The following is a 9,360-nucleotide window of genomic DNA, read 5'->3' as shown; positions in this document are numbered from 1 at the left end:
GCCCTGTCTGCATTTTTGTTTCACTTTCTCAAGGCCTCCTCTGTGAGAAAATTCTGTGTAAAATCTTGCAATACATCCATAAATATCTAGCTTTCTACTATATTCTGTTTTCTTTTGGTTCCCAAATTAACAAGCAGATTTTCTACTATTTGATTTTTTTTCCCCCGAAAAAGCTTCAAAGAGAGTTTTATTGTGTATCCTACTTCTCCTCGGGAAGAAGGTTTTGTTGTTTTGGGTTTCTCATCAGAATCTGCCACAGTTTTATGCAATTTTTTCCCTCTGGAGATATCTTAAAGTTTTAGCTCCATCGTGGATGGAATCATGTCCCCACAATGTCACATTCAAGCCTTAAACACTAGTCTTCTGAGTGTGAACTCATTTTTATTTTATTATTTTTTCGCATGGGCAGACAGCAGGAATCAAACCTGGGTCTCTGGCATGGCAGGAGAGAACTCTGTCGGCTGAGCCACCGTGGCCCGCCCTGAACTCATTTTTAAATAGGAACTTTGAAGATGTTATTAAGGTGAGGGCCAAACAGAAGGAGGGCAGGCCTTAATCTGATACGACCAGAATCAAGCAGAGGAAATCTGGACCCAGGAAGAGAAGAAACACAGGAGGACAAGTGGCCATGTGACAGAGGCTAGGATGTCAGAGAAAATGTGGCTTTGCCAGCCCCTTGATGTTGGACATCTAACCTCCAAAACGGAGACAATAAGTTCCACTGGTTTCAGCCAACCAGTCTGCGGTACTTGTTAAAGCAGCCCTGGCTAGCAGAGACAAACCTGTTTCTCAGTTACTTGCTGTCACTCACATCTATATATTTATAAAGCAGAACTTCCCAGGGGGAATGACTTCCCAAATTATATGCTCTGAGAACACCCCCTGCAACAGCTTCAGATTTCCAGGCGGAGGGGCCACGAGTAAACGTATTAGAGACCTGTTCATGGCCCAGCTCCATGAGTGAGGGATGCTTGAGGGCAGTGCTAGAATGAATGAACACAAATAGAATTCCTATGGCTAAGAGATTTAAAATGGACTCGGGAGGTCATTCTAGAGGTCTCAGCTAGGTATAGCAAACTGCCAAAGTATGCAAAGCCTCAAGCCACAGTGTTTCTCAAAACCCCAAGGACATCCAGACACCTTAACTAGACAAGATAAAGAACTCAGTTAACTATCTAACCTGATGGACAACTGAAGTATCCCAAACATCCACCAACCTCAAACAACCTAACCTTCTTTTCCTTTAAAAACTTGTCTGGAAACGCCAAGAGGAGACACTCTTTGGGCTGCTGCCTTAATGCGTGCTCCAGAAATTGCAATTCCAAGACAGTCATTTCCCGGTGACAGCAGCTCTGCTGTCCTGTCCCACCCCGCAGGCCCTCCTGGTGCCTGCTCTAGGCTCCCGGCCCCTCCGCTAGGCAGGGCGTCTTTCCCTGCGGCTTGTCACCAGTTTCTAGCCGGCTGATGGGTTGCACTGAGCCAGTTTGTTGGGGACTCAGTAGTGGCCAGGGAAACACAGTTTCGCCCTGAAGGCTACGTCTCCACACCTGAGCGGCAGTGGCACTGCCCGACATGGTGTGTCTGAAGCCTCTGCCCCTACTCTCCGCAGCCTCCGCTCTAGAACTTTCTAAGATCAGCTGACTGGTCATATCTCGGCCCAGCGAGGCCAGGTCCCGCCCCGCTCCCTGCAAGGGGGCGGGGGCGGGGCCCACGGGCACGGGCCAGGCCATTGGGCGAGAGCCTCTCGGCCCCGCCCCACACCCTCACCGGCCAGCCAATCCCGGGCCCGGCCCGAGCGCGTCCCAAATGGCGTCCTCCGCATTTCTGCTGGGGGGCGAGGTGTTGCCATGGCGACTGTAAACGCGCTTGGAGGGCCTGCGGGGCGGGCCTGGGCCTCCGAGGGGGAAGCGGCCTCAGCGTTGGGGGGGAGGGGACCCGTCTCGGGTGCTGGGGAAGCAGTTGCGGGCGATGAGGGCCCCCCACGTCCCTCGCGGTGGGTCAGCGGCGGTGGGAGAGCGCTGTCCTCGCCGCTCCGGGCGCCGCTGCTGCCCCTTCATCTTCTTGGGCCGGCTCTCAGCCCCTTGACGTTCAAAATGTTTCTTCCCCACCAGCCTGCCCTTTAGTCCTCAAAGTAATGACGTTTTCAGGCGTCCTGAGCGAAGTACTCCCAGAGGGGCTTCTCCCTTTCTCGGAGATGGATGGAAGAGGGCAGGGTGACGCGGGTCTGAGGATGGAGCCGGACGCCCAGACGGCTGCGGCAGGGACGGAGAAGGGCCTGGGACGTTTTCACCGTCCGTGAACGACGTGCGGAGCTGTGGCAGCCGTCCTGGCACTAGGAGAGGAAGGAGGACCGTGTCAGAGAGCAGACGCCAAGCTCTGGCGTGGCTGAGACTGCACTAAGGAGCCTGGGCAACATCAGACTCCAACGTGAGAGCCCACCCGGCATTTACGATGCTTCAGCCAGGCTTTCTCTTCCTCACAGCAAAAAGCATCTCCTTTTTGACGCGTCTTCTTTATGATTCACTTCTTCTCCCACCTTAAACACCCACTTCCACGGTCACAGCCGGACCTTAGCATTACCAGAAACTGCATTGTCTCCAGAACACCCGTTTGTCACCTCACTGTCGCCCACACCTCCCAGCTTTCCATTGTACACCTTCTAGCACCCCCATTCCAACAAGACTTTGGCCCCACTGGGCCCTTCAATATCCAGAACTTCCATTTGCCACTGTTCCCGCTTATGTTCTCATTTCCCTTGCCTGGACTGGAGTCTGTGCCCTATCCACGGTGACTGCACGTGCCCTCAACGCCCACACCCTCTATGCCTGCATTGCACCCACCTTCCCTAAGCCCCTTCTATTTGGCCTTGCTACCAGGCAACTTAGTGTCTCTGCTTCTGGACCCCACCCCTTTGGCTTCTTCAAGGCCATCTACCTCTGCAAGAGTCCTTTCTTGTTTTTGCTTCATTAGTTTTTCCCTCTTTATTGACCCAGTTCCAACCACACCAAAAATACTGTGTTAGCACATACTATTGAACCTTTTCTCTCCAGTTACTGCTCTGTTTCTCTTCTTGCCTTGGATAAAACCTGTGTGCATCCTCCTGTTCATTTGCAACCACACTGGACCCCACTTGGGGAAGGGATCAATCCTGGTGGTTCCTCTGAAACCTGCAAGAGCAGCACCACCTTCCACATTCCCCAATTCACCTTCCTAACATGCTCAAGCATTTGAAAGTGTTCACGCTCTGTGGTGGGCTCCAACGTGCACCCACAAAGTCATGTTCAAGATCTGCCCCGACATAGTCGATGGAGCCCCATTTGTAAATGGGATCTTTGAAGATGTTATACTAAGGTAGACCCAGCTGAATCAGGGAGGACCCTAATGCAACATGACCAGAGTTTACCAGCAGAGGAAATCTGAGCACAGGATTTGGAGACAGATGGGGAGAGAGAAAGCCATGTGATGGAGGCGGAGATTGAGTCATGGATGGCAGGCAGCCACCACCCAGCCACAGCCAGCTTCAGAGAAAGCACGGCCATTTTGACAACTTGATGGACTGCTATACTCCAAAACTATGAGACCATAAATTCCTCTTCAAGCCAACCAGTCCGTGAAACCTTGTTCTGACAGCCCTGACCAATGAAGACAGCTTCCCTCTTCCTTGAAACATTTTTCCCACTTTCTTCTGGTCTCATTCTTCCTCAGTGGCTTCCTCCCAAGTCTCGCCTCCCACTTTGATCTGCAGCTGTGCCATTGGATCAGCCCTTGGATCTTTCCTCTGTCTATTCATACCCCTTAAGTGAAGTTACTGGAGCCATGACTTTAAATTCCACCTGGGCATTGGCCCAGGCTCAAATGGCCAACTGCCTCCTACAAAACCACATTTGAATATCTATTGACCATCTCATTGAACATATTCACAAGAGAATCACTGGTTAGCATGCCTCAGAAAACCATGATCCTCAGCTAGGGCTCCCCATTTCAGTATAGGAAACCTGCCTTACTTGGAGGCCAAGACTTGACCCCTCCCCCCATTACTTTTCCATCTATGTAATCCACGTCTAAATCTCATTTCTCCTTATTACCCTTGCCCCCACTCCTGTTTTGAACTAATAGTTGTACCTAAGCTAATGCAAGAGCCTAAGAAGGGGTCTCCCTGCTTCCCCTTGGGGCTCCCCAGACAGAATGCTTCCCTTGGAGGCCTGGCCCTGTCTCTCTTCCCCACCACATCTTCCCGTTCTTGCTCCAGTCCCCCTGCCCTTTTGCTGTTCTCCTAAAGCCATTCTTGCCTCAGCACTTTCACCTTCCCAGACCACGCTATCTGAAACTGCCCCACCAGTCCAAGACCCTCCCAAACAGGCAATAATCCAAAGGAAGAAATACTGCATCTTACGTTTAGGTTCACATGTCAGCTTGGCCAGGTGATGGTGCCCAGTTGTCTGGCCAAACAAACATTGGCCTAACCATTACTGTAAGGATATTGTGTGGCTGGTTGATAAGCCAGAAGGCTGGTTAATTAAATCATCAGCATTTGATTATATCTATGGCTGATTACATCTGCACTCAGCCAAGGGGAGCATCTCCCACAACTAATACACTACCTAGCAGGCATGTGAAGTGTTCGTTCGTTTCACAGTGGCAGAGGTAGCACATAGCATTGGGGTCGTTTTCAGCCACCTTGGATGGTGATGGGGAGAGACACGGACTTCCCGTTCGTTGACCTTGGACCTGGCGTGTGATCTGCTTTGACCAGCGGAATGTGTGTAGCTCTGATGTGAGAGGGTGTGAGCGGGCAGTTAGGTTTTCTGGTGCTTCTGCAGTCACCAGGAGAAAGATGTGTCCAGGCAGCCCACTGGTCCGGGGAGGAGGTGAGCCCTGTGGAGCAGACCCGAACCTACTTGGTCCAGAAGCCGCCCCATATGTGCGTGAGTGTGAGACATGCTTATATTGTATGCCAGGGAGATTTTGAGACTGTTTGTTACACAGCACTATTCCGGCAATAGCCAACTGATATATTAACTTTTATAGGAATTTAAGTAAAAACAATGAGATAATTCTTCATGTATGAAGTGAGCAGTGATATGTAGAAATAGACAATGAAATATGTATTGGAGTCACCTGGTGCGGGAGCTCGGGGCTCAGAGACGGTATTTGTTGTAGTGGTGCACCAGCGTGTCCTGCTTTTAAGGCTATTAGCCAGGATGGCCTTACATCAGGAGCTGTCAGAGGGAAAGCCTGAGCAGTGATTGTCACACAGAAGGAAGGACCTGACAAATTATTGGATTCCAGCGCAGTGACTCACCTATTCACGATAACTGAAAACGCTGGCTGTGTGATATGGGACTGACAGCTGACAGCAGATCCCAGGTACAGAGGGCACGCCATGAGGCAGCTAATTGGAAATACAAGTGCGGCTCTGGGATTCCTGCAGACAGGCCGCGCACACGAACTGCGGGTATTTCTCAGGTCTCCACAGAGGACGCTGAGATGAGGCTCTGGGCTGCATGACTTGAATCGGTGTAGACGGAGAGCGAGGCCCTCAGGTGCCCTGTCTCCCTGCAGGTGACTGCTGTGGGTTAAAGCCGCTGCAGCAGGCGTTAAACACCCTGGGTCATCCAGCTTCCGAGGGAAAAAGTAGAGAGGAAATTTGAGTGGACATTTGGACAGATGGTGGAAACTGCAACCACATGCCTGTCTGCTGTTCTATCAATTGATTTCAAATCTTCAGAAATGGAAGTTGGAGCAGTGACTATTGGAAATCCTAAATTCAGAATTCTTACAGAGGCGGAGCTTGGCGCTCACCTACCGGGGAGACTCACGCTGTAATTGGTTTACCAGATCCATGATGCCACTTGCCTTCATGTTTGGTAAAAACAAACCCATATTAGGGAAGCCCCTGGGTTGAAAAGGGAACCTCTCCCGCTCTTCCTGCCCCTGAAGTGATCAGGACTCTATAAATAAAAACTGCTTTTGGAAAAAAAAAATGCATGTGACAAGAACTGAGGAATTTACTGCTGGTGAGATTGAAAATTGCCATCAGCCTGTTTAGAAGTCTATTTGGCTTTCTGTGTGAAAACTCTTTTTTAAGGAATGGGTCTTCACGGAAATGTTATTTAGAAGGGCAGCAGGATGTAAATGCTAGCAGGGCACATTGCCACTTGTAAGTCCCCAGTGGCAGGCCCTACCATACTTCCTGCAGAAGCATCACTTACGTGAGTTCCTCAGCCACAGTTCTGCCAGGAGCCCTGGGAGGGGTCTGGAGCGAGGCACCAGGGCCCCTCATCTGTCCTTGGAGCGGGGTTCACCTGCAGGTCTTGCCGCATGGAGTGACACTCAGCCCTGGCCTGCTTCTCGCCCAGCCCGAGGGAGCAGCAGTTCTGCCCTGAAGAACTGGAGGCAGGCACGTTAGGTCCTGCAGTAGGGAAGGGGGGCCCAGACAGGCACAGGGGGTGGGGGTGGAGCCAGGGACCCTCCCACCTGCCCCCCCCCCCCCGTGAGAACTGCAGCGAGGAGTGTCCGGGTCTCCCCAGGCTTCTGTAACGACTGCAAACTCGGTGCCTTAGAACAATAGAAGTGGACTGTCTCACGGTTCTGGAGTCCAGGTGTCCAAAACCCAGCTGTCAGCAGGGCCGTGCTCCCTCTCCAGCCTGTAGGGAGGCGCTGCCCCTGTCTTCTCTGGCCTCCCCGGCAGCCCTTGGTGTTCCTCCGCTTGCAGATGTCACTCGTCCTCTGTCCCCATCCCCTCATGCCTTCTCCCCGACTCTGTGCCCCTTCAGAAGGACACAGCCATGTTGGGTTAGGGGCCACCCTACTCCCCTATGACCTCATCTTCACAGGAAGTTGCCTGCAAAGACCCTCTTTCCAAATACAATCCTGTTTACAGCTACCGGGGTGAGGATGTCAACATTTCTTTTTGGGAGGAGGGGGCACAATTCAACCCTTCACACGGAGAGGAGCTGTGTGAATACACCTGCAGTTATTTCTCGTGCTTTCTCCTCTATCTTCGGTGAGTGGCTCCCGAGGAAGCACTTGACATTGCCTTGGCGGACCCCAGAACAGGGCTCTGAGGTGGACTGTGGTCACCAAAGCTCGAGCAGCGACCCCCTCCAGGTCTCTTCTACGTAAGATAAAGTGAGAGATGAGAGCCCTCACAGAACCACCCTTTTCGAAGCTCTTTGCACATGTTTACCCATAAGTCATAACAAGCCAATCGCCTTACAGAGAAAGGAGAAACAGAAACACTGAGGTGGCAGCCAGGCTGGGCCGAAGCCAGAAGCTGAGCCCGGGAGCCTGACTCAGTGCCACACTGACCACTGTGACGTGGGGTCCTGCAGCTCCTGTGCCACCTGCTGGTTTTCAGCCCCTTCTCCTCCTCATCGGCTGGCTCTGGGCAAAGCAGAGGGCTGGAGGGTGGGAGCTGGGAGTGAATAAACGGTACTAGCTGGACATGGCAGGGGCTGCTTCGAAAGTTAAGGTTGCTCCTTGATGCTGAGAGCCTTTTTAAGCCACAATGGAACTTAAGATCGGGGTGAAGTGGGGTAAAGAACGCAGAGATTCCTGGAAAAGCTGGAGAGTAGCAGGTTTCCCGGGTATGAACCCCGGTCCTGTCCCCCGTGGGGCTGGGGGCCACGGGCTGCTCGGCGATGGACTAATCAGTGCGTTTTCTTCTCCTCTGGAACCCACTTGCATGGGAAGCCTCACCTGTATCTCCCTGTGGCCTCCTCCCCAGCATGAGGGCACGATGCCTGCGTCTGGGTGCCTTCTGCAAACTTCCATTCCACAGACTCCTGAAACAAGAGTTGGAGCCCCTGCCTGAGCTTTGCGGTGATTTCCTTGCCTCCATTCTGCCCTCAGAGTCCTGGAAGCCCTTGCTGAGCTCACTAGTTGCTGGTGTCTACCCAGGAGATGATGCTTGCACATGTTGGGAGGCAGTACCAGTTGAGTCTGTTATTTGTAGTATTTATTGAAAATAGCCCATGTAGTCCTTTCCACCCTCACTTGGAGAATGTCTTTGTTGGCGATTGCAGTTTTTGGCTCTTAGCTTTAAGCATGGCAAAAAAGCAGAAATTACCTGTGGATGAGAAGACTGAATGGTTTGGCTAAATTATGACAGTGACCATAATGCAGGGTTAATCCAGAGCTGTTTTCCAAGGCTTCCTCCCAAGGATAAGGACCTCTGGTAGACAGTGGGAGCATTAGATAACTCCAGCCTTCAGATTCACCCTGTCATATGTGCAAACTCAGAAACATTTTTGCTAATATACCATTTATTGATGTTTTTAAAGATTTTCCCATATGCAAAGACAACCTGGGAAAGGTTAGGCTGCACTTGTAGATTTTTGAGCTTGTACTGCATGGTGGCTGGGTAAACAGGTCAGCAGTTCAGCTCTTTAGGGTTGTGCTAATAAAAGCGTGTTGCTGATTAAAGTGTGAAGAACCCCAAGGCCCCTTTTGTTTCTGGTGCCCGTTCTGCATGAACGCATCCTGCCATATGGTGACAAGCTGAGCGAGCAAGGATTTGGGGCTCTCCACGATTTGGAAGCAAACCAAAGATGAATTGGGTGTAAAACCACGTGAACGGTTGGGTTTTCTTTCTGATTTTAGTGTCTGAGCTTAAGGGAGACCACATTAGAAAGCCTTATCTGAAGACAATAGACATTTGGATGGAATAGAAGCATAAGTTCCTGAGAGCAAGGTGGGGTTGTAACTTGGTGTCTTAGTTTGCCTCAGCGGCTATGACAAATAATGCACCGTGAGTTGGTTTAAACAATGAGAATTTATCGGCTCAGTTTTGAGGCTAGAAAAGGTCTAAAGTTGAGCTACGCAAGGCTTGCTTATCCCAAAGACTGTAGTGTCCTGGTGCTGGCAGCCAGCAGTCACTGGGGCTCCCTGGCTGTATCTCGCATGGTCACGTCCTTTCCTTTTTCATTTGGCTGGCTTCCAGGTCCTCTTTCTAAGGTCTCTAGTCATCTGAATTGGGACCCATCCTCGTCAGTGGGGACACAGTTTATTTTTATTTTACTACTTTTCAATATTTTTACTGTAAACAGCAAACAAACATACATTCTTGACATATAAACATTGTATACATGGTGTACAATCAGTGGCTCACAATATTATCACATAGTTGTGTGTTCATCACCACGATCTTTTTTTTTTTGAACATTTGCATCTCTCCAGCAAAAGAAGGGTGCACAGATGGTTCAGTGGTAGAATGCTCGCCTTCCAGCAAAAGAAATAAAAAAGAAAAAAGAAAAATCTCATACATACCATACTTCTTACCCCTCCCTCTCACTAACCACTAGTATTTCCATCTACTCAATTTTTTTAACCTTTGTTCCCCTTCTTGTTTATTTTTTA

General features: G+C 50.6%; 1 pseudogene; it reads left to right on the top strand.

Moving 5' to 3' along the window:
- The first annotated feature begins 1,894 nt into the window (after positions 1-1,894).
- LOC143653498 (proteasome subunit alpha type-6 pseudogene) lies at positions 1,895-6,225 on the top strand (annotated as a pseudogene).
- Positions 6,226-9,360: the final 3,135 nt, after the last annotated feature.

Source organism: Tamandua tetradactyla, chromosome 13 (assembly GCF_023851605.1).
Source record: "Tamandua tetradactyla isolate mTamTet1 chromosome 13, mTamTet1.pri, whole genome shotgun sequence".
Classification (NCBI taxonomy): Eukaryota; Metazoa; Chordata; class Mammalia; order Pilosa; family Myrmecophagidae; genus Tamandua; species Tamandua tetradactyla.
The sequence above is the reverse complement of the archived record's forward strand: the minus strand, read 5'-3'. Positions and strand labels throughout refer to the sequence as shown.